This window comes from Maniola hyperantus, chromosome 3, assembly GCF_902806685.2.
Source record: "Maniola hyperantus chromosome 3, iAphHyp1.2, whole genome shotgun sequence".
In the NCBI taxonomy this organism is placed as follows: domain Eukaryota; kingdom Metazoa; phylum Arthropoda; class Insecta; order Lepidoptera; family Nymphalidae; genus Maniola; species Maniola hyperantus.
In genome coordinates this window covers 782,177-809,160 of record NC_048538.1, presented here as the reverse complement: position 1 = coordinate 809,160, position 26,984 = coordinate 782,177, and the positions used below count along the sequence as shown (strand labels likewise).

General features: G+C 38.8%; 1 protein-coding gene across 1 annotated transcript in view; it reads right to left on the bottom strand.

The window, feature by feature from the left end:
* tio (zinc finger domain-containing protein tiptop) overlaps positions 1 to 17,308 on the bottom strand; it is a 437,818-nt gene extending 420,510 nt beyond the window's left edge. The window contains exon 1 of the mRNA XM_034984144.2: positions 16,871 to 17,308. The gene's annotated coding sequence lies outside the window, so the exon portion shown is untranslated. The remainder of the gene's footprint in view (positions 1 to 16,870) is intronic.
* Between the last annotated feature and the right edge of the window lie 9,676 nt (positions 17,309 to 26,984).

Sequence of the window (26,984 nt, the reverse complement as noted above, 5' to 3'; positions counted from 1 at the left end):
ACATACTGACAGACAAGCAGGCAGATTCGATATAATTACACTGCATATTTTATATTGCACAACTTATACTCACACTTCTAAAATAAACTCTAAACTTAAGGGAATAAGGTTTAAATTCAATTGTGTGGGAAGTTAATACATTATTGAAGTGATATTAAAATTATAACGAGAAATCTGTTTAATCAATCTCTTATAAGGATATTGATAACATCGGATGGAGTTATGTAGTCCTCCTGTGATGTAATGTAAGGTAACAGGGTATTAGTGTCCCATGAATAAGGGGTTTCCCAATACCTTACTTAATAAGTATGGATTGGTTCCACAGAACATAATCAATGGTTAGTTTGTCTCTACAATAACAACAGAACTCTACATTTTTTAATTTTTGAACTAAACTTTCTTAAGGCATAACTTAAGAGTAGCTCGCATCTTCTTTCAGACGAAAGTAAGGTTACTTCCATTCTCACTTCCATTCGTATTTAAATATGGCCGACAAACAGTACAGCTGATTTGACGCTGCCATCTTTTATTCTATTTTTCGAGCCTACCACGAAACATTAAAACTGCGTAAAGGCTAAATATACCTAGCAAATTGAAGATGTACGAAAATAAAGACAATACGATTTACGCGGCGACTGTTGATGGACTGTGGTCTGTGATGAACATAATATTTTGACAACGCGGGACAGATGAAACAGATGAAATACTTAGATCTATGTGCCACAACCACAGGTATGCAACTAGCGTGGCCCCCTCAGTCCCTCTCGCTCAAGCAGATTTTCTTACTTGTGAAATGTCATTCCTTCTACACTTCACGTTGTCAAATACTCACGTACAAATACATTTTGGCAAACAAAAAAAAGTGGCCGCGGTGATAAGGACAAAACATAATCATTTTAAACAAACACAACGCACTCTTTCCTCAATCGCATTTGTCATCAATTTAATACGCTTCATCAGAAAGATCGACAGCTAAATATTTTTAATTCTACGACAACCTGCTTTCGTCGTAACGTCATTATCTCCCTACGAAAGGGAACTAATTAATCAGTTTGTAATGAGACTCAATCGATTTAACGTGCTAATTCCTTATTACATTTTGCTTTACTTTACTGCCCTTTAAAGTCATAACATCATTGTACCTAAATCTTTTGTACTAGCCAGTTGTTAACGTTTATGTTATGTGTCCTTTAGTTATAAATCCTTTTGTATGTAAATACTTGTGTATGTGTAAATGTTGTTGGTTAGTCAAATTAAAAAAAAATTAAAATAAAATGTCACGTTCTAACAAGAGCTTAAATGTCAGTCAGTTTAACAGTCCTTGTTCTGAGGCCACAACGGATGGTTAAACAGCATACGATCAACGGCAAACGTATCTTGTCATTTATATCGATGATATCTACTGAGTAATTCGGCAGAATATAGCAAATATAAGAGAGGTACAAAAATAAACACAATTCAATTTGCGCGGGACAGTTGATGGACTGTGACAGACACCTGACAGCGAGACAGACAAAACAGATCGATGCCGCAACGGATGCGGGAACGAAGTTATATCTATTATCTACTAATAATATCACACTATATTATTATCTAGCTGCTGGACTGTTACAGTTTTTCTTGATACAAGTTAGCCCTTGACTGCAATTTCAGCTGGTGGTAAGTGATGATGCAATCTAAGATGGATGCGGACTAACCTGGAAGGGATGTGGCAGTTTTTATTAAACCCATACCCTTTTGGTTTCTACACGGCATCGTACCGGAACGCTTAATCGCTTAGCGGCAAGGCTTTGCTAGTAGGATGGTAACTTGGCCGCTTTTTTTTCTTAACTGACTTAAAAGGTCAATTAAGTAGCTTCTCACTGAAATACGCACTATAGGCCATAGGTCCCGTAGGACCTTGTCACCGCGCGCTCCAGAACATCTAAAGCGCCGGACAAATCGCGGCGCTTACGCGTTTCTCCGAATAGGTTTTAAGTACTTATCTAAGGAAAACGTGGGAAAAATAAACTCCTCAATTGATTGCGATCTAGTTAAAATATTAATATTCCCAGGCTTTTAAATCGATCTCTATTCGTCTCTGACCTTCGCGCGATATTCCAAGGTCACGCGCTAGGTATTTGAACTCGCAAATGTCAATTATTGGCTTGATTAATACGATGATTGATTGACGGGTGACGTCAGGCGGTTCGGACGGCTCGTTCCAGATCATTACATAAGTCCCGCAAATTGCTATTACGCTGGAAGTGGAACCATGTCTCATTAACATCGAAATGACGTCATTTTGACGTCAGCCGAAATAAAAATATACCATCAGCTCGAAACTTCTGTCTAGTGCTGACGTCACTAAAATGGTGGCCACGCGCATTAGCAATTTGCGGGACTTATACCCTACTCTGGCTAAAAATCCAATACCATGAGTATATAAGTACGTGACAGGTCCAGATAGCAATCGGGGTATGGGGCGGGGGGCCCCGCACAACGTACCTACGTCACGCGTGCTCGTCATCCATTCCCGATTGCCATCTCGACCTGTCGCGTACTATCCCTACCCATAGTATAAATGCGAAAGTGTGTTTGTTTGTTGATTTATTGGTTTTGTGATTTGTTGGTTTGTCCTTCAATCACGTCGCAACGGAGCAACGGATCGAAGTGATTTTTTGCATGACGACCTCCCTGGTGCAGTGGTAAGCACTGTGGTCTTATTAGTGGGAGGTCCCGGGTTCGATTCCCGGCAGGGGTTTGGAATTTCATAATTTTTAAATTTCTGGTCTGGCCTGGTAGGAGGCTTCAGCCGTGGCTAGCTACTACCTTACCGGCAAAAGCCGTGCCGCCAAGCGATTTAGCGTTCCGCTGCAATGCCATTAAGAAACCAAAAGGGCATAGGTTTAATAAAAACTAACATACCCCTTCCGGGTTAGCCCGCTTCCATCTTAGACTGCATCATCACTTACCACCAGGTGAGATTGCAGTCAAGGGCTAACTTGTATCTGAATTAAAAAAAACATGTACATTTGTACACTTACATAATACATATACTTGTAATATATAATTAGCTCGTAGCTTTAGTTTTAAGTTCGCGTAAAAATTATCACGACTACTTATATCTGACAAATCCAACAATCGACAATAAAAAAGTGTAATTTATTACCTATTTTGAATAAATTGGGCATTTTCCTACTTTTGAATTTGATAAATATTATTACTTTATTATAAACTAGGATAAAAATAATGACGTACGCTGAAAAAAATATTAAAATCCATCAAAGATTTACAAAGTTACAGGCATTTTAATTTTCAAGTGGGAGGGTCTTCTGTCCCTTTCTCGCAAAACGAAAATTTGTATGAAACCGCACGAAGCTACTATGGCATTAGTAAGGTGTGACGTCAAAATGCTATATCGCTATCTCTGTCTTAACAGAAAAATTTAAATGCTTATAACTTTTTTGTTATTTGATCGATTTAATTAGTTTTTTCAGTTTACGTCATTATTTTTATCTTAGTTTATAATAAAGTAATAAAAAAATTGGAGTCAAATACCCTATTATTTGATCTGATTTTGATTTACTTCTAAGCCTAATCTCCCACTTTTATATTTGTTTTACCCACTTTTATAATATTTGTTTTACCCACTTTTATATTTGTTTTAATCACTTTATAATATTTGTTTTACCCCCTTTTATATTTGTTTTAATCACTTTTATCATCTTCAAGAAACACCAAAATAAGTAATATTTTGTAGCGTAAATTAAAGAGGCGCCATTTTTCGTTCCCGCATCGCAGCTGAAGGCACGCTGCGGCTAAATCAATATGATATGACAGTTAGGGTCAATTTATGGCCCCCGGTTAATTACAAGCGGGCGTCCGGGGGCCAGGGGGGCGGGGGGCTGTCTAATGACTTGTAAAGATGCCGCGTGCGTTGCGTTATTGAGAATATGACGCTGTTGTTTGTTTGTTTTTGTATATTTGTAAAATGTTTGGTTTCTACACGGCGTCTATTTGCCGGTAGGGGGGTTAAAGCCTCAATAGCTCAACCGGTAAAGGAGTGGACAGAAAACCGAAAGGTCGACGGTTCAAACCCCGCCAATTGCACTATTGTACCTACTCCTAGCATAAGCCTGACCCTTAGTTGGTGAGGAAACGGGAATATTAGTCATTTAACATGGCTAAATTCTTTAAAAAAAAAAAAACTAGCCACGGCCGAAGCCTCCCACCAGATCAGACCAGAAATTTAGATCTGCCAGGAATCAAACCCGAGACCTCACGGCTCCCACTAACAAGACCACAGTGCTTACCACTGCGCCAGGGAGGTCATCAAAATGTCTGCTTTGACCGAGGTGGTATGGTAGTAAGATACCTATAGTTTTTAACCGACTTCAATAAAAGAAGGAGGTTTTCAATTCGGCTGTATGTCTTTTTTTGCATTTCACGAAGACGAGTGGCTCATGCTTGTGTTTAAGTCGCATCGGAGGGTAGGTACGGTACAGTAAATGTGTGCGTTTGCTCGCGACTGATTGGTTCGGCATGGACACTTACGTAAAGCCCATGCAAACGACGTAACTGACGTAACCACAAGTAAAGTTCACTCGTCTTCATGAAGTGCAGGAAGTAGATCTTCTAAATATAAAACGAAAAGGTGACTGACTAACTGACTGATTGATCTATCAACGCACAGCTCAAACTACTGAACGGATCGGGCTGGGCATGCAGATAGCTATTATGACGTAGACATCCGCTAAGAAAGGATTTTTGAAAATTCAACCCCTAAGGGGGTACAATAGAGGTTCGAAATTTGTGTAGTCCATGCGGACGAAGTCGCTAGTCTTTCTATAAGTACCTATTCATTGGTTGATAAAAGTTAAGTAGATACACCATATTATCTAGACTAGGATTTAATATCTAACATTATCAGCAGCGACGTCGCAGCCCGTGACGTCTTCCCATATAAATCCCGAGGGATCGCGGCGTCCGTCCGCACAGTGATCTAATTGGGCCCACACATGGGCCGAGTTTAGACAGAATTGTAGTCCCCATCGACTGACTCAGTCAAAACAAAGCTAACTAGCGAAACCGAACGAAACATTTGGCCCGCGATTGATACAAAACAAATAGTTTCTTAGACGCGAGGATTCGATTCAACAAACACTATCGAATTTACGATTTATCGAGATCAAAGTCGCATCCGAAATAATCCATTGAATGAGACCGTTAGTAGTATAGATATGTAGTATTTGTTCTGTTCTGAGATTAGCAGGGTTGTGAAACCGATTAATTAAAGTTCAGTAATTATAATAAACGATTTTTGATTTAAACTCGATTGAATGAGTAGGTATATGTCTGAGCATCAGTGGATCCATATTTAGCCACCTAAAAAACAAAAAACACTTCAAAAATGCAATTTTAATTTTTTAATTTCTAATTTAATTAACGCCTGTCAGCGAAAACGAACGAAACATTTGGCCCGCGATCGATACAAAAGAAATAGTTTATTGGACGCGAGGAATCGATTCAACAAACATTATCGAATTTACGATTTATCGAGATCAAAGTAGCATCCGAAATAGCCATTGAATGGAATGAGACCGTTATTATAAGGGTTGTGAAATCAATTAATTAAATCGATAATAATTACAATAACCGATTCATAGCTAAGTTGCATTAAGGTATGATTCCGAACCACGCTGCACGCAGCAGTGCTGCCACCAGCTGTCACAGTGCTGTCGCGGCACTACTGGTCCCCATACAATCTCTATAAACTACTTTTTACTATCTAGTAAACAAAAAGTAAATAAAATCGCACAAAACTACCTCGGCGGCCATCCTCAATGCATACCTATCTATACTAATATCACAGTTTGTCTACGTCATAATCCTTTCCATAGATTAATTATTGATCTCGCATGATCCTTTCTTAGCGGATGTCTACATGCCAAACATCAAATTCAGAATTCTCGAAAACCCTGAAAACGACACCCATGTCTAATATTTTGTAAAAAGTTTACATCCGCCATCTTGGATTTGAAAATAAATGACATCCCGGAAAAGTGCACATTCAGTTAATACTTGTTAGTGTTACACGCGCAATAATAATATTATGTAGGTGTGACACAAGGTGCCAAGAAATTCAAATACTGTTACTCAATGGGAATATTTTGAAATTGTTGGCACCTTGTGTCACAGACCACAGTGTTACACACGGGGGTGTGACTCAACGGGAATAAGCCTTGGGTGGGTTGGGTTTTGTGTCTGACACATTTCGTCTGAATCGTCCTCTAAAGAAGCCCCTATCTTGACTATGTATTCTGGTGTAAGACACAGTACAGTTGTCCGCGTTAACTCCTAAATTGTTTACACGAACATATTCTTGATCTGACTTTGATTAGGTGCTGCTTGATCAAAGATGTAACAGCAATATTGCTTGAGAGCTGCAACTTTTTAGGGTTCCGTACCTCAAAAAGAAAAACGGAACCCTTATAGGATCACTTTGTTGTCTGTATGTCCGACCGTGTGTCTGTCAAGAAACGTCCACAGGGTACTTCCCGTTGACCTAGAATCATAAAATTTGGCAGGTAGGTAGTCATGTAGCAGACATTGATATTTTGTGGTTACATCACACAAAAAAAATTAAATTGTGGTCATGAATTAATAATTAGTAGAATTTTATTGCTATTTTCAACTTTCAAAGTAAGATAACTATATCAATTAGGGTTGAGGTAGTGGGTGGGGTACGATAACTATATCAAGTGGGGAAAGGGCTTCACCTGTGGATTCTAAAACAGATTTTTATTTATTTTTATGAATCATAGTTTTTGAATTATCGTGCAAAATGTCGAAAAAATACGACTGTACTACGGAAACCTCGATGCGCGAGACTGACTTGCACTTGGCCGGTTTTTGATTCGGAAATGATAAATCGCACGTTCGGGTTGATCTCTTGTTTAAACGTTGATGTATAATAATAAATAGTGGGAATTATAAACGCGTATTTTACCGCCAGAAAGTGTTGCAGCTGTGCGCGATTGTTTAGAAGTGGTAATTAATTATGCTGCACCATGCCAATGCAAGACACTGGTATGTGGAGATATTTGAAGTGGATATTCACACTCCTATTGTGTAGGTCACTATAGGTAAGTAGGTACTATGTCCAATTTGTGCCCCATACTTTTACTTTTATTGGCATCTAAGTACTAATTTCACGGTATTTTCACTGTTAAAGCAAGTGATACATAGTGTGTGTTGGTGGATTTGTGTGCGTATTGCTTGCGTGTCGGCTGGCTTTTCCTGCATGTTTTCCTGCACTTCAGCTTCGCAACCCTTTGAGCTATGTCAGTTACTCTGGTTCTCCAATGGGTCTCCTCATTTCTGATTTGATCACGTAGAGAAACTCCGCACATAGCTCTCTCCATCGCCCTCCGAGTGACTCTTAGCTTTCCTATGAGGCCCATAGTTAGCGACCATGTCTCGGATCCATATGTCATCACTGGCAACACGCACTGTTCGAACACTTTGGTCTTCAAGCAAACCCATATCTCTTCATTTCTGATTTGATCACGTAGAGAAACTCCAAGCATAGCTCTCTCCATCGCCCTCCGAGTGACTCTTAGCTTTCTTATGAGGCCCATAGTTAGCGACCATGTCTCGGATCCATATGTCATCACTGGCAACACGCACTGTTCGAAGACTTTGGTCTTCAAGCAAACCCATATCTCCTCATTTCTGATTTGATTACGTAGAGAAACTCCAAGCATAGCTCTCTCCATCGCCCTCCGAGTGACTCTTAGCTTTCTTATGAGGCCCATAGTTAGCGACCATGTCTCGGATCCATATGTCATCACTGGCAACACGCACTGTTCGAACACTTTGGTCTTCAAGCAAACCCATATCTCCTCATTTCTGATTTGATTACGTAGAGAAACTCCAAGCATAGCTCTCTCCATCGCCCTCCGAGTGACTCTTAGCTTTCTTATGAGGCCCATAGTTAGCGACCATGTCTCGGATCCATATGTCATCACTGGCAACACGCACTGTTCGAACACTTTGGTCTTCAAGCATACCCATATCTCTTCATTTCTGATTTGATCACGTAGAGAAACTCCAAGCATAGCTCTCTCCATCGCCCTCCGAGTGACTCTTAGCTTTCTTAGGAGGCCCATAGTTAGCGACCATGTCTCGGATCCATATGTCATCACTGGCAACACGCACTGTTCGAACACTTTGGTCTTCAAGCAAACCCATATCTCCTCATTTCTGATTTGATTACGTAGAGAAACTCCAAGCATAGCTCTCTCCATCGCCCTCCGAGTGACTCTTAGCTTTCTTATGAGGCCCATAGTTAGCGACCATGTCTCGGATCCATATGTCATCACTGGCAACACGCACTGTTCGAACACTTTGGTCTTCAAGCAAACCCATATCTCCTCATTTCTGATTTGATTACGTAGAGAAACTCCAAGCATAGCTCTCTCCATCGCCCTCCGAGTGACTCTTAGCTTTCTTATGAGGCCCATAGTTAGCGACCATGTCTCGGATCCATATGTCATCACTGGCAACACGCACTGTTCGAAGACTTTGGTCTTCAAGCAAACCCATATCTCCTCATTTCTGATTTGATTACGTAGAGAAACTCCAAGCATAGCTCTCTCCATCGCCCTCCGAGTGACTCTTAGCTTTCTTATGAGGCCCATAGTTAGCGACCATGTCTCGGATCCATATGTCATCACTGGCAACACGCACTGTTCGAACACTTTGGTCTTCAAGCAAACCCATATCTCCTCATTTCTGATTTGATTACGTAGAGAAACTCCAAGCATAGCTCTCTCCATCGCCCTCCGAGTGACTCTTAGCTTTCTTATGAGGCCCATAGTTAGCGACCATGTCTCGGATCCATATGTCATCACTGGCAACACGCACTGTTCGAAACTTTGGTCTTCAAGCAAACCCATATCTCCTCATTTCTGATTTGATTACGTAGAGAAACTCCAAGCATAGCTCTCTCCATCGCCCTCCGAGTGACTCTTAGCTTTCTTATGAGGCCCATAGTTAGCGACCATGTCTCGGATCCATATGTCATCACTGGCAACACGCACTGTTCGAACACTTTGGTCTTCAAGCAAACCCATATCTCTTCATTTCTGATTTGATCACGTAGAGAAACTCCAAGCATAGCTCTCTCCATCGCCCTCCGAGTGACTCTTAGCTTTCTTATGAGGCCCATAGTTAGCGACCATGTCTCGGATCCATATGTCATCACTGGCAACACGCACTGTTCGAACACTTTGGTCTTCAAGCAAACCCATATCTCTTCATTTCTGATTTGATCACGTAGAGAAACTCCAAGCATAGCTCTCTCCATCGCCTTCTGAGTGACTCTTAGCTTTCTTATGAGGCCCATAGTTAGCGACCATGTCTCGGATCCATATGTCATCACTGGCAACACGCACTGTTCGAACACTTTGGTCTTCAAGCAAACCCATATCTCTTCATTTCTGATTTGATCACGTAGAGAAACTCCAAGCATAGCTCTCTCCATCGCCTTCTGAGTGACTCTTAGCTTTCTTATGAGGCCCATAGTTAGCGACCATGTCTCGGATCCATATGTCATCACTGGCAACACGCACTGTTCGAACACTTTGGTCTTCAAGCAAACCCATATCTCCTCATTTCTGATTTGATTACGTAGAGAAACTCCAAGCATAGCTCTCTCCATCGCCCTCCGAGTGACTCTGAGCTTTCTTATGAGGCCCATAGTTAGCGACCATGTCTCGGATCCATATGTCATCACTGGCAATACGCACTGTTCGAAGACTTTGGTCTTCAAGCAAACCCATATTATCTCCTCATTTCTGATTTGATCACGTAGAGAAACTCCAAACATAGCTTTTTCTATCGCCCGCTGACTTTAAGTATCTTATGAGGTCTATTAGTCGTATATTATATTATAAATAAGTTCTCGTTATTGACATAATATATTAAGACCCCTCACCGGCCAATGGCGCACCGGGCATACCTACTGCTCTACCTACCTACTGCTCAAAGCCATCTATTAAGAGTTACGACCCCACCTTTCCCGAACACGATTGACATTTCTAAATAATATCCAATTTATCTAAACGCCTCGGATCTCGGCCACGTCTCTTAAGTCTTAGCTCTTTACCACTTTTTGTCATCAAGCAACACTCCTTGCAAGTAGTCATGTGCTCTTGTCCGAACAATAGTAAATTTTGAGCCATGAATGTAGATACATACCTTTATTTCAAATCCTTTTTAAATAATTTTCAAGCAGACAAAATTTTGAAGTTGGAGTAATTCTCGAATTTTTAGAATAGTTTTGGAAACTTATCATTTGCCAATCTCTTTTTGCAAATAAACATACTTATTCGAACTTCTAAACGCATTTATTCACATAAAAACTAAAACTTATAGGTCTAAAATTTCATGCAGTTAAGTTTTTAGTTTGAGAAAATATGGTCTGTTGCTACAGAGGAGTTATTGAGCAGTTTTAAGCTTATTGGCGATGACAATACAGATTCTACTAAAAAGAGCCGGCAAGAAACTTAGCAGTTGCTCCTTTCAAATCATAACAAGTTACAATAATGTATACAACAATACAGTACACCTTCTCATGGGCAGCTGTAAGCTCAGCCGGTGGTTTCACGCAACTTTGTCATTGAGGCATTCATCAATTGTTTAAAATCCTCGATTTAATAAGTGTGTTAGAAAATAGAAACACGCGTTTTGTGCTTTGTCGTTCGCTGCGTCTGAGTTCCCAAATACAACATCTATATTTTTTGGACCCAGCGGTCCTACACTATGGCAGCGAGGATCGTCGCGCATATCTTCTCCCCCACGAGACGGAGGGGTCCCGTACCTCTATGCTTTTTGTCTACGTCCGAGGTCCGTCAGGCGACAATTTACATAAATACAACATTAAAGTTGAGTTAATTGACACATTCGACGATTTATTCGATGCGTTACACCGAGTCCAAAACATTCGGAATTTTTACTGCCTCACCGTATCTTTACGTAGAAACTAGTTTGGTTTTTCAATAAATTTATTGGCTTGTCAATGTATATTAAATAACATAATGTAATCTGGTCGTCTGATCTGTACGTTAGAAATCACTTATGTTTTGTCTGCTACCAACTAAATGACAAAAAAATCACGGTTTTGGAACCAAATAAATCAGCGCCACCTCTTAGATACCTGAATGAACGACCCGTTTGAAATCCAGATGTCACTGAGGTTGCATTGGTGCTAAATAAACATTTTAGGACCAATTAGTTGATGCCATTTTGCTTGTTCAATGGCCCTGTCCTTACGAAGTAATATATAAGTCAATGGCTACCAAGCTAGCTCCAGCTTATTTTAATACCAGCAGCTACAGGCAAGTTGAATTATGTTTGCAAAAAATACGCATTCAATTGAAATCAAAATGGAATCTCCTTCTTTATGGAAATCGATTAAAACATTAAAAATTGATATAGCAACAATAATGAAAGAAGATTCGGATTTCTTTAAGTGTAGATAACGTGATAAATGTAATGCAGATTCCAAAAAGGTTTTTGGAAAATTCAACCCCTAAGGGGGTAAATAGGGGTTTGAAATTTGTGTAGTCCACGTGGAAGAAGTCGCGGGGATAAGCTAGTTATCATTAATACGATTGAATAATCTGTAATTCCCATTAACATTTCAACCAAATATAGGTACCACAAACTAGTATTTAGTGCTTTCTAACTGTTCTAAGAATCAAAGACTTCTTATCAGTTTCAAAAGTTACGCAGTCCATAGTGAGTCCACATACCTCAGGTGTGTTATGGCGGCACTCCCGCACGTGGGCGCTGGCAGAGAGTCGGGCATCTTGGGCACTCCCGCTCCTTGTATTCTAATTTATTGGCATTCAGATAACTATTATAACGTAGACATCCGCTTAGAAAGGAAAATTCAACCCCTAAGGGGGTAAATAGGGGTTTGAAATTTGTGTAGTCCACGTGGAAGAAATCGCGGGGATAAGCTAGTTATCATTAATACGATTGAATAATCTGTAATACCCATTAACATTTCAACCAAATATAGGTACCACAAACTAGTATTTAGTGCTTTCTAACTGTTCTAAGAATCAAAGACTTCTTATCAGTTTCAAAAGTTACGCAGTCCATAGTGAGTCCACATACCTCAGGTGTGTTATGGCGGCACTCCCGCACGTGGGCGCTGGCAGAGAGTCGGGCATCTTGGGCACTCCCGCTCCTTGTATTCCAATTTATTGGCATTCAGATAACTATTATAACGTAGACATCCGCTTAGAAAGGAAAATTCAACCCCTGAGGGGGTAAATAGGGGTTTGAAACGGTCGAAGTCGCGAGCATAGGCTAGTATTATATAAAAGGAAAAGCTGACTGACTGACTGATCTATCAACGCACAGCTCAAACTACTGGACAGATCAGGCTGAAATTTGGCATGCAGATAGCTATTTTGAATTGACGTAAACATCCGCTAAGGAAGAATTTTGTAAAATTCAGCCCCTAAGGGGGTAAAATGGGGGGTTGAAATTTGTGTAGTCCACGATTTGTGTGTGTAAAGAAGTCACGGGCATAAGCTAGTCTGATAAATGAAATACTCATTAACATTGCAACCAAAAATATACCTACCAACCTAGTATTTAGTGCTTAGCCGCACCACACGCCACCGCAATCAATTCCACCATCACCACCTGGGTTTCTGGAGCACTTCGACCACCCGTTGTGCCAGATCCTTTTTCCACGCACATGCAAACTGTGGAACCAACTCCCATCGGCGGTGTTCGTGGCGGTTCCTCTGGTGCTGTAAATGTTCATGGGCGGCGGTAATCACTTAACATCAGGTGACCCGCCTGCTCGTTTGCTCGCTATCTCTATTTTTAAAAATACTATCGCGCTAGATCACGCCTCACCCCATAAACTGAAGTAGGTACTTAGGTATTTTCTAACAAACAAAACGGCTTTTTTGTCGCACGACTGTCGCATCTTATAGTGTGTTCTCGTCTTATCCGACAAAGACAAAGAGGCCGATGAGCAAAAATAAATGTTTAATAATAATCAATAGTCACAGTAAACATGGCGCATGATTTACGCCGCTATTGACATTGGCGGCGCGGGCGCAGGCGGCCATCTTGTTCGCTAATTGCCGGTTTATGTCGTTAGGTACATCAGTCACGCATCCGTTCAGAAACGTGCGATTTTTTAAATCGATCGATCAATACAATGAATAGATGGGAATTATTGTTCTTCCGCGTTAATTTTTCTTTAATCTTATACCATACTAGCTTATCCCCGCGACTTTGTCCGTGTGGACTACACAAATTTCAAACCCCTATTTCAGCCCTTTAGGGGTTGAATTTTCAAAAATCCTTTCTTAGCGGATGTCTACGTCATAATAGCTATCTGCATGCCAAATTTCAGCCCGATCCATCCAGTAGTTTGAGCTGGGCGTTGATAGATCAGTCAGTCAGTCACCTTCTCATTTTATATATTTAGATTAAACAGTACGTTACTGGCTGAGATAATGGCAAGAAAATTAGACAATTTGCCAATGTAGAAAGGCTAGACTTGTCAACAGTAGCCGGCAAGAAATCCCTATTGTAATCGTGATACTTATAGAATGACATTTCGGCTGTGTAGAGCGTTGTCTCTGCCACTCATACCTATGTGACGTTTTTTCGGTCTAAATGACAGAAACCTTCTCTCTCTCTCTTTCTAAAGGTCGATGTACCTAGGTACAATATTTTCTGCCGCGTCCTGTACTTTGCCTACAATGATATGTCATACCGCATACGGAATCTAATAGTGGAGCAAAGCTGGTAAAAATCTCTTAAAGATATAAGGTAGCCCGTGTGAAATAATTGCATGTCCTACAATTGCAAATACGTACCTATTGAATAAATAAATGGGCCTCATAAGAAAGCTCAGAGTCACTCAGCGGGCGATGGAGAGAGCTATGTGCGGAGTTTCTCTACGTGAACAAATCAGAAATGAGGAGATCCGTAGGAGAACTAGAGTAACCGACATAGCTCTACGGGTTGCGAAGCTGAAGTGGCAATGGGCAGGGCACATAGTTCGTAGGTACAACCGATAGACGTTGGGGTCCCAAGACTCCCAAGGTGCTGGAATGGTGTGGAAGTTCCTTCAAGAGATCTATGTCCAGCAGTGGACGTCTATCGATTGATGATGATGAAATAAATGAATAAAATAGATAGGTATAGGTACTTTATATTTTTATTTAAGATCGTTGTGAAGCGTCAAGCCTACTATTAATAGATTAATAACTATTACAATAAAATATTATCAATCGTAAATTAAGAAAATCATAACAGTTATAAAACTTTATATCAGAAAGAACAACCATTAGCTTGATACGAGATATTAATATTATGAATTAATACAACCTACCGAGTGTCCAGATGCGATAAATTATTAGTTTAACGACATTTTTAGTAATAATTTAGCTTATTATATTATTACTTTAATGATAGAAAGATTCTATAAAAGAGTAATTAATAGAGGAGGTTAATGATTTTATTAGTAAGGTAGGATATTTTCATATTTTAAATTGCTTATTAATAGATTATACGTATCCTTACATAACTCTATAAATAAAATTACCTACCTAAGATAAGATAAGATAAGATTTAAGTTTGTCTTATTTTGCAAGAAGCACCGTACTGTAGGACCCAAGGACTTCAATCTATGTTTTTTATAGGTAGGTAAACGAAATAAAATTAAATATAATCAATAAATTAAAATAATATTATAGAATAAATATTATTTAATTTATAAGTATCTAAATAAAACCTGTAAAATTAAAGATATCTGTAAAATTAAATACAGAATCAAAAGAATTAATAAAGTACCCACTTGTACCTAAACGCAAACAACCTTAAGCCGTTTAAAACAACAATAATTAAAAAAAACTTTTCATTCTAATTAACCAGTTATTAATAATAAATTATATCGAAAGCATTTATTTATTTCAAGCAGTTATTAAAAAAAATTAAAACACACGTTCAATCCTCAGTAGTTTTGATAGGTTGGTACCTAATAAATTTAAAAAAAATTAAGGTAAAAGCTAAACAAAGAATCAGGTGTATGAGACATTTTAAAATATGAGTCTGTTTGAAATTAAATCACAAATTAATATAAAATAATTTATTAGTAAAGAAAAGCAGGTGCATAAAACATTTTGAAAATCCTCGTGGCGCTATGTTTGCTTGCCGTCCCGCTCTGGCGCCCCGCCCCTGGCCCCCGCGCGCCGTGCATTCTACTACACAAGTAAAGATGGCGGATTTCACAAAAAATACTCTCTCGGGGTGGAACTCACCTCACCGGGTGCATGTTGATTGTTTTTTTGCTACTACATATTTATTTAAAGAATGTATTAATTTTTTTTTATATTATTATCTTGGTTTGCTTACAATGAATAATATGTTTATATTCTATCAAGTCATGTTACATTATATTAATACGATATTTACGAATTAGTTGTGATACCTACTAAGTATTCTTCTTTACAACCGAGTTTCCTTTAAATATCCAAATTATTATTAGGTAGGTATTTCTAATTAACAAAGTCTAAATAAAGGCTGATATTTTTTTAAAAAATTATTTATGTGTATTGTTTTATGTTTATTGTAATTAAACTAAGACTGTTAAATTAAATATTGTTAATTAAATACTTTGGGACGTTGGTATTTTCCTACTCTATAATTGATAAGTGGGTACGCAAATAGTGTAATTTTATGCCTAGCTGTCTTTTGTTAATTTTATTTATTTTAAAAAATATTTCTTCTATCTTTTCAAGTCCCTACAAGTATACCTAATTGTAAACACAATAAATATTATAGAGCGGAAAATAATCATTTATATTTGTAATTAGAAAATTTATTTATAGGTAGATATCTATTGCAAAATACAGATAAAACCCCAAAATCAAATTAACTAGGTACTTGAGTAATATCCAATTCTACATTATTTTTCATTGATGACATATCTGTATGAAATTAACAATAATTAATCTCTTTGATCAATTAATGTAAATTTTGTCCTAAACCCTGATTAATAAGTCACATTAGCACCATTTTCCTCATTGTTAAATGATAAAAGTTAGTAAATATATCATAATATAACGTGTTTTTCATGAGAAATGAATTCCAAAACAGTGCAATATTTTATAAACCCTGGTTATCAAATAAAGGCAATGTTTAATCGAATATTTATTTACTTACACTAAGGTTTTGAACGAATTAATCAAGAAAGACGTCAGTTCTAAATGTCAAAACATAGAAAGTTATGTCAAAACCAAGTTAGTCAAGTTGAAAATAGTTTTTCAGTGGTACTATTTCATGCAAACTCGCGTGCCATAGTTCACAGTACCGGCGCCGGCCGCCGCTGTGTCGCCACTGTGGGCTTTACGGACAATTTTCAAAGTTTTCCGGTCCTGGCACGCTACGAAAACTTATTAAATCCAACAAAAGTCACTCTAAACTTGTATTTTGACGTATCAATTTTAAGTTTAACTGAAAAAAATGTAGAGAACGGGTTCACATAACCAGCAAAGTGTAGTTTTAAAATGGTAGAGTCGACGCTTTTTTTTCTATGAATGTAATATTCACTTACTTATGTTTTTCTTACCTGGATTATATCCAACATAAGTCACTTTTAACTTTTAATGTATGAAATTAATTTTAGGTTTAATTGATAAAACATAAGTATATAGAGTTCATTATTCTTTATAATTATTTTATACCTAGGTACCTACTTAGTAACTAGACGATTGTAATTTTATAAATTCTAGAGTTGTCTCTCTATATTCTATTCATTTTTGACTTGTGGCGTTCTTACCTGGATGATAAAGTGTGTCCAATTCTCGAAGTGGTCTTTCTGGCACACGAGTCACAATCTGTCACCTGCACCTAAGCAAGCAACGTGTCAAAATCCTTTGTTTTCTTACTTCTATTTGTTTGTCGTCATACGTGAAACGAATTCCTCGACACTGGCACGTCGAACCTTCAATCCATCAAATCAAACAAATCGTATTTGAACAGGTGTCGAGTCGACTCGTATGTTGTCGTTGTAATTTGTATAAGGTTTTTGAGATTTTAACTTATAATATTATTTAAAAGATAATTTTTCACTTTAACACAAAACTGGCACAACGTCACAAGTCGGTATAATGACACTTAAGGGTTGTTTTTCGTCACTTCGCGGAGTACGGTCGCACGCGTGCGGTTCGCGTGTTTACGCGCGAGCGAGCGGGACGCGGTGCGGAGTGGTCGCTCGCCGCGGCCGGAGTGACGCGCGCCGCGGCACCGGCACGCTAGCGCCACCACACGTCGCCGCGCGGACGTTTTCCGAACTAGCGCACAGTACAGTGAGCCACTCAATCAAACGTCCACGCTCGACACGAGTCCAACAGATCGGCGTAGTAATATTATGCATTTTTGCATTCACTTTTGCAAAGCTGCATTTTTCCATAATTATTTTTATTTTATGATAGATTGAAATTAAATGATTCTATTGTTGTGTACTTAACTGAATGTTTTATTTCATAAGTTGTTTATTTAATAAGTTATTGTTAAGTTGCTGTATGTGTGAATAGACAGAGGAAATGTATGATATCTTGATATTAACTTACATATTTTTAAGGAGATAACCAGCTGAAAATAAGTACACGAGTAGGTATATCTAAAAAATAAAATGTTGTAACTCTAAATTCTAATACAAATTCGAAACACGTTAAAAAAACCAAAAAGCCAAACACAATTTAGTCTTTTCATTGACATTTGAAACCATTGAATTGTGTTGTGCTTTATTCAGTTTTCAAAATCTATTTTTTCAAGTAGATTAGATTAACTAATACCTACTAAAAATACTTTCAATAAGAACCTAAAAAAATATTTTGCAAAAAAAATATTTAAAAAAAGCATTCATAACACGTCAGACCACAGCCACACTCGGTGACCTTGCACTGGCGGCGCGGCGTGTGACGACAGTCGACACACGCGTGCACGCTGCAGTCAACCGTCCCGCTCGCACCGGGCGGCGCCTCGGGCCCCGCCCGCCGCCCACCGCGGCCCCCTTGCCCCGCGCCTCGCAATTGATGTTGTGCCTACATTCTTGCCAATTTGTTGCGTTACGACTACTGCACTTTGAAGACGAACGATTTTGATTAGGTTTTTGTAATGTCAACCTAAGACATAGGTAGATACTTAGGTTTACAATATTTAAAAAAAAATGTATCACAACCACCAAATAAAATTTTCTGACGAAGATGATGACATAAATTTATGATAAAGTTTTTGTGGCGCTTGTGAAACAGGTCCTTAGTGGATTACCTGAATAAAAAATATTTTATGCTTTTAAAGATACTTAATAGGCACCCAAGTAGGTACCTACCTACCTAACCAAAATTCTGTCTTCCTATTCCTGATAGGTAATTTTTGTTTTGAGTTAAATACTTGGCTTAACTAGGTTTTACTACTTAATAGATTTATACATCTATAAAATTTCTTTGTCTTCGTCTTGAATTATTTCATTTCAAGTCATTGTCGCCTATTTAGTATCTAATGTTTCTTATTAGGTAGGTAGGTACATTTTTATGTAGGTAGGTATGTTTTATTTAAGTTTTTTTTTTACTCAAATTATATTTATTATGTAGGTACACGATATTGTTGAAAATGCAACAATATTCAATTTTTTTTTTGTTTTAGAAAACTCTTTCATAATTTGGTTATCTTATTTAGTTAAAAAATTGTAAGGTTAGTAGGTTTAAAAATTCAGTCAGTAGGTAGATAGGTTTGAAATTGAGTTTTGTCATAAAAATACATTGTGATTAAAATGTTCTGCGCACCTGATATATTTAGTTCGGTAGGGAGGACTGAGTTAGGCAGGTTGGTATAATTGGTTAATCTGTGTAAAGCCAGAAGAAGATCAAAAAAAAAAAGGTTGGTATAGGTAGGTACCACCCTACCGGCAAAGCCGTGCCGCCAAGCGATTTAGCGTTCCGGTACGATGCCGTGTAGAAACCAAAGGGGTATGGGTTTAATAAAAACTGCCATACTCCTTCCAGGTTAGCCCGCTATCATCTTAGACTGCATCATCACTTACCACCAGGTGAGATTGCAGTCAAGGGCTAACTTGTATCTGAATAAAAATAAAAATAAAAAAAAGGTACCTATTCTACGTAATGGGTGTTAAATAAACGAATCTTACGTCAACAATAAATAAAATAATTATTAGGCAAATTAATTAGGTAGGTCAGGTTTTTGATCCATACTAATATTACAAATGCGAAAGTGTGTCTGTCTGTCTGTCTGCTAGCTTTTCACGGCCCAACATTTCAACCGATTTTGATGATTTTTTATTTGAACCGGAAGACCCCCCACTAGGTGGACGGACGACATGAGACGAGTCGCACGGAGAATTTATGGTAGAAAAAAGGGATTTTAAGTTACTGATGATCATCATCATCATCATCAACCCATCGCAGCTGGCTCATTACTGAGAACGGGTTTCAAATACGGATTAGCAGACTTCGACCTTGGAAGTTTGAGTAGGGTAAAGTCGTGATAGATGACCCACTTTCAAAAAACCAATCTTCCCAAAATCGCAACAGAGAATTAATAGTTTAAATATTAAGTAGCTTAGGTATCACACACCTAAGTCCCCGCAGGTCATCTTGCAGAACAGATGCGTTTGGCTTGTGCGTGTCATCATCTCCGCAGCGAACGCGAAAATCTATAGGTACCTATATATTATTATTATTATTTATTTATTATTTAATTAGAACGGCCATAAAGCCAATTACACTAATTAAACTACGAGTACAAACTAACATAAACATACTTACAAAAATTGTTAAAATTATAAATTTTGAAAAGCAAAATTATAAATTTTCACAAAAGTGCAAGATCTGACCCATGAGGTCAGCCCATTTGTCAGCAAATATGTCACAGCGAGGGGACTCCTTCAGCAGCGCGTTGAGCGCAGCCAAAGTGCGCGGTATGGGTAATCTGGAGCGCGCTAACGTGCGACTAAACGGACTTACGAAAAATTTGGTTCGGTGGCGGAAATAGCTGTAATTAGAGGGTGCATAAACGCAGCAGAGCTTGTTGTGAAAAAAGAGAAATATAAAAGAGAAATACCACTCACTCACTCACTCACTCACTCACTCACTCACTCACTCACTCACTCACTCACTCACTCACTCACTCACTCACTCACTCACTCACTCACTCACTCACTCACACACTCACTCACTCACTCACTCACACACAGTCACTCACACACAGTCACTCACACACAGTCACTCACTCACTCACTCACACAGTCACTAATCACGAAATCTCGGGAAATATAAGGCCTACAAACTTGGAATTTGGAAGGTAGGTTCCTTCTAGAACGTAGATGTCAGTTAAGAAACGGTTTTCAGAACATCCTCCCCCTAAGAGGGTGAAATGGGGGGTGGAAGGTTATATGAAAGTCCTATGTTTTTGAAGTTAAAGATATGAAAATTGACATTTAGGTATTCTGGGTTCCGTGCCTTAAGGTGACGCAGTACGCTCGACCGAACCTATTTGCTTTTCACTTGACATTGTATGAGAAAGGTGAGAGGCACGATGATTTTCACCGAAATCAAGGGTTTAGGACAAGTATTTTTGAGAAAAAACGAGTTTGTGTTTGCAAAGTATAGTTATTTCAACTAATAAATAAATAAACTATGTCTAATGTTAAATTTCTTTAGAATTTTTATACCCCTAATCTTATTTATTTACGCTCAAAGTTGTCATAAATTTAGTGTTAAAATAGGAATCTTTTGAGGCTCGTAACTTTAAAATCAATTTTTTTTTAAATGTTTCATATATCAATAAACCTATATAATGACGAGATTAATCGATATAATACTTAGTTTTGAGCGTACAGTATCAAATAATGTAGTAATTGCTCTCCTACGTTTGTATGAAGAAAGCACCGGCCTGAGCCCCCTTAAGTTGAGACTGAGTGAGTAGGTAACGCCTTAGGTGAGGCCTTTTGCAACGGGAAAATTTCAGATCTCATGAGAAACCAAAAATTTTACGCGGACGAAGTCGCGGGCAACTGCTAGTTATAAATATAACAGGCTTTAGGCTTTAACCTTCAGCTCTTAAGTCTAAAGTCTAACCCAATTTGCGCTGCGCTGGGATCAGTGGGTACCTATAAAACGGTGCGCCGTATAATTTAACCCCATAAAGCGATGCGATGACAGATCATCACCGCGCCGCGAAAATTACCCATTTTACGATGCTAAATTACTCCCATACAACACCATAATACACCATTAATACATCTAACCTCGTATTATGGACCTTATTTCTATTACCACACGAGTGCTGTAATGTTAAGCGAATGTTAAAGTTAAAATGGGAAGATCGCGTCCTAAAAGACAGTTGAGTGATGGCTGACGGATTGGTTTTGTCTGTTTGTCTGTCTGTCTGCTAAATTAACGAGCGGCGCCCACATCCTGTTAGTTCTAAATACGTGGTTGTCAGTGTTTTGATGTTCAGATTATATTGAACTAGCTTATGCTCGCGACTTCGTCCGCGTGGACTACACAAATTTCAAACCTCTATTTCACCCTCTATATAACCCCTTAGAAGTTGAATTTTGAAAAATCCTTTCTTAGCGGATGCCTACGTCATAATAGCTATCTGCATGCCAAATTTCAGCCCGATCCGTCCAGTAGTTTGAGCTGTGCATTGATAGATCAGTCAGTCAGTCAGTCAGTCAGTCAGTCACCTTTTCCTTTTATATATTTAGATAGGATTGTCTGGAAATTTGAATCTGCAGGGCGATTGTCTAAAACCTGCATCAATCATTATTACAATCTCAATTGTTCTAATTGGCTGAATTTGTGCGATTCTTGTTGCAACAATGCATTGTGGCCAATAGTGAGCGAGCATTAACTAATCAGAGATGATTGCGATCGTGACATTGTAGCTGTCAAACAACCGCGGTACGGCCACAGGTTAAAACGTCAGCCTCTCATTTGAAAGGTCGGGGGTTCGATCCCGGGTGTTTTCGGAGTTATATATATACGTGTTTTCAGCAATTAAAATATCACGTGAACGCATGCCTGAGCGATCTCTATAATATTCTCAAAGGTGTTTTTTTTATTCATTATAAGTCACAATCACACCTGATGGAAAGTGATGATGTGGCCTAAGATGGGACGCGTTTACCTAGAAGATGCCTATTCACTCTTGTTTTAAAGATACCCGGGTTGTAATTGGTAGGAAACACAGATCGTGGAAGAGTATTCCAAACCTTAGCCATACGTATGAGGAATGATGACGCAAAACGTTTCGTGTGTGTAGATGGGATGTCGACGACATAAGGATGGAAACTCGCCCGACGTATTGCAGTTCGGTGGTAAAATGGTGAAGGGGGGACAAGATCGAAAAGTTCCTGAGCACACTCTCCGAAATATATTACTTAAACACTGATAAGCCGGCGACCTTGCGGCGGTGATCGAGACTTTGTATAGACTATAATATCTTGGACTAGCTTATGCCCGCGACTTCGCGTGGACTACACAAATTTTAAACCCCTATTTTACACCCTTAGGTTTGATCTTTAACTATGAGATTTTAACATGAGCTTAATAAAATATGTCATACTGCTAATTGCAAAAATTTTAACTACTTACAGAACTTCTTTATAGACACTTCAAAACTGACAGAGTTTCATACAAACTTCAAACCCCTATTTTACCCCTTCAGGGGTTGAATTTTGAAAAATTCTTTCTTAGCAGACGCCTACGTTATAATAGCTATCTGCATGCCGAATTTCAGCGTGATCCGTCCAGTAGTTTAAGCTGTGCGTTGATAGATCAGTCAGTCACCTTTTCCTTTTATATATAAGTATAGATTTCACGTCACCCCTAGCCTAATATTAAACATAAATCGATTTCAGGATCAAACCGAGAGTTTCCTGACTCATGGGCAGCGGGCAGTGCATTGCAGGCAGTGGGCAGTGAGCAGCGAGCAACGGGCAGTGAGCAGCGAGCAACGGGCAGTGAGCAGCGAGCAACGGGCAGTGAGCAGCGAGCAACGGGCAGTGAGCAGCGGGCAGTAATTAAACTGTGAACTGTAAGCAATCGACTGTGCTTCGACGTCCATCATACCGCAAGACGTAATAACATGCAGCGCTTGCCAAACTTTAGGTACAATTAGGCCAGTAAATAAAGCCGTTTTTTTTTGGTCAACCTCGCACTCCGATCCAATTTTTTTTTTTAGGTTAAGGGTCGCTTACTGACCATAAAATCACAAAATGCTGACAGATCCAGGTGAAGCTTGGATCGCAATCTTGAGGGAAAGTTTTTGGCCGATATCTCGAAAACTATCCACTATAAGGCAAAAATTATGCAGACCATTTTGTAGAGAATAAAATTTCGCATCTTTTGTTTTCTGTAAACTTTTTTGTGAAAGTTACCGTTTACGATTTATGGCCGATTTAATGAACCGGTATTTCCAATATTTTAATAGTTATTCGGCCGAAACTGAATAACCGGTCCACTCGAACAAAGATGGACCCGAAACAATGTTGAGACCGACAAAATGTGAAAGACAGAGACAACGCTTTAGAAAGCCGATTTGTCATTCTAAAGGCCGATGTACATCACTTTCGGCCGCCTACTGTAGATTTATGACTAAGATGCGTCAAAAGTTTGAGCGCCTGTGTCCAACAACAGTCAATTACAAGGCATCGCTGGATGCGTGCGAAGTGCATATTTATTATCTGCCGCGGAGTGGGAGGGGGGCGCGGTAAAGGGGGGGTAATTAAAAGCCGAGCGCGCATAACTTCGCGACGCGGTTCCGTCGGCCCTTCCTGGCCTGCAGTTGAACTGGACTGTTGCTTTATTGTTTATTTATCCCATGAGCAGGAAGAAAGTGACATGTGCTTACTGTTTCCTTGTGATAGCCGTTCTATACAATTTTTTTTATATCTATGGCAGCATACGCGCTTGACATCTGAAGGTAAGATCAGTTGCGGGAAATGCTGAATTTTTTTTTTTTTTTTTTTTTAAATCATCATCATCATGATCAACCTATCGCCGGCTCACTACAGAACACGGGTCTCCTCTCAGAGTGAGAAGGGATTTGGCCATAGTCTACCACGTTGGCCATGTGCGGATTGGTAGACTTCACACACCTTTGAGAACATTATAGAGAACTCTCAGGCATGCAGGTTTCCTCACGATGTTTTAAGCAAGTGATATTTAATTAATTAAAACGCACATAACTCCGAAAACTTAGAATTGCGTGCCCGGGATCGAACCCCCGACCTCCGATTAGAAGGCGGGCGTCCTTACTACTAGGCTATCACAGCTTATTAATATATATATAGCTGTTCGTGCTGATTCACTGACTGACTGACTCACTCATTGATCACCTCTCCTGAACATTTTTGTACGAAAAAAAAATTTTTGACTGATGGTTCAATTCAATTCAATTCTCTTTATTGCGTATAGAAGATAAAAATTCATTCGGAGGAAAAATAAGGAGAGAGCTGATGATTGAGGATTTCGGAGAAGGGTGAAGAGCAATAGATATACTTGACCAAATGTCACTCGAAACGTCATCCAATTGGCAGTAAGCTGAAAAATAATTCAAAATGGCGAAAAAATGATGGCTGCCATACAAACTTCGTTGGCGTCAATCTCGGAGGGTATAAAAGATGGAAGAGTGGTTTCAATGCAAAATTCAGTGGAAAATATGCAAACCATGAACTATCTGCTGACAGATGAAACGTCAAATAACTTTATGGAATCGATAAACTGCGCACAAGCACACTGGTTAAGTTTAAACGGAGTTTATCTTGCATTGCGTTGTTCAGAAACGCGAGTTATCAGACCAATAGCGCTATTGAAATAAACCGTCGTTAAAAGTACTTCAAAAACTGGGCATAAGACGTCACAAAATGGCAGAAAGTAATTCATATTCTTATTCTGACCCTATAGCATATTATATCTACGCAAGTATTGCCACAGAATACGCAGTGCGTAGTTGCCGCGTCGCGTAGGCGAAACTCAGCGAGTGCGTACGACCACGAGATTATGAATGAGCCGTAAAACCGTCGGCCGGTTCATTCACACCAACTCAAGGTCCCGCGCTTTTTGTACAAATACGCCTTTTTAGGGTTCCGTACCCGAGTGATGCCAACAGGGCCCTATTACTGAGCCTCCGCTGTCCGTCCGTCCCGTCTGTCTGACAGCGGTCTGTTAGTCTGTATCTCGGGAACTGGTACTTATAGGTAGAGAGTTGAAATGTTCACAGAATATGTAGCATTTCACAGAGTATGTCTATTGCCGCTATAACAACAAACTATTACCCCTATTATACATGTGAAAGTGTGTTTGTTTGTTGGTTTGTCCTTCAATCACGTCGCAACGGAGCAACGAATTTTGAACGAACGAAATTGAAAGGATTTTTGCAAATTTAACCCCTAAGACGGTAAAATAGGGGTTTGAAATTTGTGTAGTCCACGCGGACGAAGTCGCGGGCATCCTAGCTAGCATCATATTAAATGAAAAGCTGACTGACTGACTGACAATGACTGATCTATCAACGGATCGAGCTGAAACTTGGCATACAGATTGCTATTATGACGTAAGTAGGCACACGTCCGTTAAGAAAGGATTTTTGCTTCAATCCCTAAGGCGGTAAAATAATAGTGGTTTGAAATTTGTGTAGTTCACACGGATGAAATCGCGGGAATAATCTAGTCATTCATAATTTAATACTAAGTGAAACACTTTTGATATGGTTTTATCTTAAACCCTCTTATAAGTTTAAGAAACACATAATGCATTTGAGAGGGTCCATGGCAATAAACCCATCAGTCGGGAAGGCGCTCGCCTTATCGGCCCTGATTGAGGTCTCCCATAACATGCTGTACTCCCAAACGAAGGCAAATGAACACTTCACTTCACTACCAATTATCCTTATTTACTCCTAATGTAATGCAGGAATTTACATATTCAATCTTTATTGGTGACTGACTTATGACTTATTTGAATTGAAATATTAATATAATGACGCCGATTCTGTTGTCTTTCTCTAAACTAAATTTAGAGTATCTGCATCCTCTTCTTTTTAATATTGCTAAAAAAGGACGGAACATGAATTTTACATTAATTTAAGGCATCTAAATTTTAATGCACGCTCGCGACTGGCAGCTAAAGTCACGAGGTTTGACAGCTATAAATTAAATTTAAAACTGTCAAACTGTATATGTCCTTTTCATATTACATTAGTAAGAAGAGGATGCGAATACTCTAAAAGTTAGTAGTAAAACTAGATAGAACGTAGGTACCTTCCAAATTTCAAGTTAAAATAACAATAATTTTCTTTTCTTCAATTAACTTTCACATACAAACTTTCATCCCCTATTTTACCAGCCAAGGGGGGGTTTTCTAAAATAAATTATAGAGGTTTTTATTATTTAAAGCTGATAACATAATTAATAATTATTTGCACGTCTCTAACTTCAAAAACATAGGACTTTCATACAACCTTCCAAAGCCCATTTAACCACTCTAGGGGGGAATTTAATAAAAACCGTTTCTTAGCTAACACCTACACCCTAGAAGGAACCTACCTTCCAAATTTCAAGTTTGTAGGCTTTATAGTTTCTGAGATTTCGTGATTAGTCAGTCAGTCAGTGAGTGAGTGAGTGGTATTTCACTTTTATATTATAGTTTCATATCTTACACACTATTTGAGCTTTAATCATTTGCCACCTTAAAATTTTCTACCATCTCTTAGACCATATCTTCAGCCCTTAAATATTTTAACATGCACCTAAAAATAGAGCCTAGAACAAACCATAAAAAGCTATTCTTCGTAATCTAAAAATGTTTAAACAATTGTCAAAACCTGAGGCCTGCGAAGTTAGCTACGTAGAAAATATCTGACAG